Here is a 4089-nt window from a genome sequence, read left to right as displayed (position 1 = left end):
GATTTTACAGTAAAATTTATTGTAGTGCACAGTAAAATTTGCCTAAATACTATGTTGTCCCACAATTAACATGATTTGCAGGGTAAATTAAAAAAAAAAATTATCTCCATGTATATGAAGATTAAACTAATTAACACAGAGGAGTAATTTTTGAAGTAACGTTTCCTATATTACGTGCAGAAGGCAGCTCAAATAGAAATTTGCTTCTTCCGAAGACAAGACAATTTCGTATAAAGGCGAGAATTCTCGCTCACGGAGGGAATCGAGGTAAGGTCAAAGAGCACTGTCCTATACGGCACACGAGGGGACACGATGGAATTTGCATTTCCTGTCTATACGATGAATAATTCCGGGGCCAGACCGACGGCCGTGCCGGTCGCGCACGCTTTCGAATTAGGCCCCCCCGCGCATACCCGAAATTGGGTCCCCGAGGTTATCGAGCCCGTCACGTCGCTCCGAAACCCCTTTCCTCGATTGTGCCCGTCTAATAAGATTTACATTTCATACGCGCGATGAAGAAACTTAAAAGTGACATTTAATTCGAAAAGAGTCCGATTCCTTATAATGTCAGGGACAATTAATTCCGTCAATAATATTGTGTGTATCTTTCTTTTCAAAACAGAATATTATTTCAATTTTATTTATCGAAATTTAAAACTGGGCAAAACATTTATTATACTCCAAAGTTAAAAGAGAGATTGAAAAACTATAATCTCTCTTTTTTTTCGTCGACTAGAATCGATAAAATTAATACTTATATATTCGCATGTTCGGGGAATCTCAAAAAGAAAACTCGAGAACGTTGTTTCCATAATGGACAATTAATTCCGTCAATAATACGTGTGTATCTTTCTTTTCAAAACAGAAAATTATTTCAATTTTATTTATTGAAATTTAAAACTGAGCAAAACATGTATTATACTCCAAAGTTAAAAGAGAAATTGAAAAGCTATAATCTCTCTTTTTTTTCATCGACTAGAGTCGATAAAATTAACATTTATATATTCGCATGTTCGGGGAATCTAAAAAAAAAACTCGAGAACGTTGTTTCCACAACGGATAATTAAGTCCGTCAATAATAATGTGTGTAGCTTTCTTTTCAAAACAAAATATTATTTCAATTTTATTTATCGAAATTTAAAACTGCAGAGCAAAACATATATTATACTCCAAAGTTAAAAGAGATTTGAAAAGCTATAATCTCTCTTTTTTTTCATCGACTAGAGTCGATAAAATTAACATTTATATATTCGCATGTTCGGGGAATCTTAAAAAAAAACTCGAGAACGTTGTTTCCACAACGGATAATTAAGTCCGTCAATAATAATGTGTGTATCTTTCTTTTCAAAACAAAATATTATTTCAATTTTATTTATCGAAATTTAAAACTGCAGAGCAAAACATATATTATACTCCAAAGTTAAAAGATTGAAAAACTATAATCTCTCTTTTTTTTCGTCGACTAGAATCGATAAAATTAACACTTATATATTCGCATGTTCGGGGAATCTCAACAAGAAAACTCGAGAACGTTGTTTCCATAATGGATAATTAATTCCGTCAATAATAATGTGTGTATCTTTCTTTTCAAAACAAAATATTATTTCAATTTTATTTATCGAAATTTAAAACTGCAGAGCAAAATATTTATTATACTCCAAAGTTATAAGAGAGATTGAAATCTATAATCCTCCTTTTTTTTCATTAATTAGAGTCGACAGAAATTAACACGTATTGTACATATATTCGCTGCACGTTTGGAGAATCTCAAAAAGAAAACTCGAGAGAACGTTGTTTCCACAAACTAAAAACTGCAACGACGTGAACCCTACGAAGAGAGCCTTCGCTTGCCAGACGGAGGGCCCGACCGACACCCGAAGGGTGGCACGAATCTTTGGGGTAAAGATGTAAGAAATAATGGCCGGAGAGAAAAGGAGGGGTGCAGGAATACACTTATGGGAACAGCTGTTCAACTTGGGTTGTTGACCGTACACGCACCTACACAGGGAAAATATTCACAGCAGGCCCTTTCACAGGCTTCTCTCAGGTATATGCAACACGTGTCGCGCCCGCGTTGCACCCGCTCTCGAACCGTCCCTCGATGACTCATACGCGGCACAATGTGCGTTCACACACAAAGCCGAGGCAGCGGGCCCATTGCTAATCTTTGGGAGCTGCATATTACAACGTATAGTAACGCATTTACATTTACGATCATCTCCTAAAGTTTTCTACGTAAAATCGACAAAATTATGTAATTGTCGCGAATTTTTCTTTTCCCTCTTTCTCTCGCTTTCTCCATTTTATTTTATTAAATGGGTAAAAAAATTACTTATCTTTTTATAAATCAATTTATCTTTCCAATCGTCTTCTAAAGTCTTCTAACATAAAATCGACAAAATTTTGTCTTATTTATTTCTCTTTCATTTTTCAATTTCCAAGAAATTTAAATGAATATATAAATTTAAAAGATCATTGAAAACTTCTTTACTTATGTAATTATCGCGAATTTTTCTTTTTCCTCTTTTTCTTTCGTTTTCTCCATTTTATTTTATTAAATGGGTAAAAAAATTACTTATCTTTTTATAAATCAATTTACCTTTCCGATCGTCTTCTAAAGTTTTCTAACATAAAATCGACAAAATTTTGTCTTATTTATTTCTCTTCCATTTTTCAATTTCCAAGAAATTCAAATGAATATATAAATTTAAAAGATTTTTGAAAACTTCTTTATTTATGTAATTATCGCGAATTTTTCTTTCCCCTCTTTTTCTCTCGCTTTCTCCATTTTATTTTATTAAATAGGTAAAAAAATTATTCGTCTTTCCATAAATCAATTTTATAAAGTAACGAATAATATACATAGAGAAACTAATAATAAGGAGGAATTAATAATAACAAATGAGAAACGAAGGAGATATGAGATTTTTCATTACGAAATCCGATTCTTAAAAATATCCTTGTCTTCAAAAAATCATTTGCATGCTAGTCACCCTGATGGTGGTCTCCAGTTTCGTCGTCAAAATACCATGGATGACCGTTTGCGAGTGGTCGGTCGGAAAGACGAGGCCGAGCAAGATCATATAAACGCAAGGAACAGCCGCGAACGCGCAGGCGATGGAGCACACTTGTGTATCCTGCGACAAAAAGTCACGCCGGAGCATCTGGAAGTTCGGAATAGGAGACGATCCGCCGTAAAAACTATTTGTACACCCCGTACGCGTGGGAGCCGAGATCCACGATCTCCCGTCATTATAACTCGTAAGAGGTTCCCATTTTGTCGTTTTCTTGCTTCGAGACGCGTTTTCCCACGTCGACGATTGCAACAATATGTGTGCAGGGCGATCATTGCTCAAAGTTACTCCATACGTTGATCACAAGATTTTTCAAGACTTTTATCGTACAAAAATTGAAGCGAACAAGCTTATTTATATAATTCGAATCGTCAACGTAATTTATCGTTCCGCTTTATTTTATCAAAAGTCGAAAAAAAAGTTGTTCATTTTTAATGGAAGCTGAAAGAAGAGAACAGTTAGAAACAACCTACAAATTTATTTGTATAAATAATCGATATACAATGTGAGGAAATGCAACGAATAAATGTGGCGCGCGAATGTATACGTTCTACTGACTTTCTTATCTTTAAATAAACAAGACTCATTCAGTTTTGTTAAAGAGACACTGCAAGATGTAGATACAATATCACGCAATATTAAGGTGGTTTTATCGCGCAAGTCCCAGTCAAAAGTTAGCCACTTCATAAAACTAATATAAAAATTCAATAAAAACATTTTGCATAAACTGTACATATCTAAATTTTCTGGAGCGCCTTTTCACTCTTTTGGAGTAAATCTCACTCCAAAAGAATGAAAATACTGCCACCGAGTGGCAGTATTTTCAATATTTTGGAGCGAGATTCACTCCAGAAAATTTAGAGAGTACGCGATTATATGACGTCACACTATCGAGTTGGCGTTGAGCGATAAAACCACCCTTAAGGGGTTACACCACCTTGAGCGCCTAAAAATCATAGGTAACTTTGGGAATTTTTTTTAGGAAAATAAAAGTAATACAAAATTCGTTTTAAGG

This window comes from Wasmannia auropunctata, unplaced genomic scaffold, assembly GCF_000956235.1.
Source record: "Wasmannia auropunctata unplaced genomic scaffold, wasmannia.A_1.0 LD335789.1, whole genome shotgun sequence".
Taxonomy (NCBI): domain Eukaryota; kingdom Metazoa; phylum Arthropoda; class Insecta; order Hymenoptera; family Formicidae; genus Wasmannia; species Wasmannia auropunctata.
The sequence above is the reverse complement of the archived record's forward strand: the minus strand, read 5'-3'. Positions refer to the sequence as shown.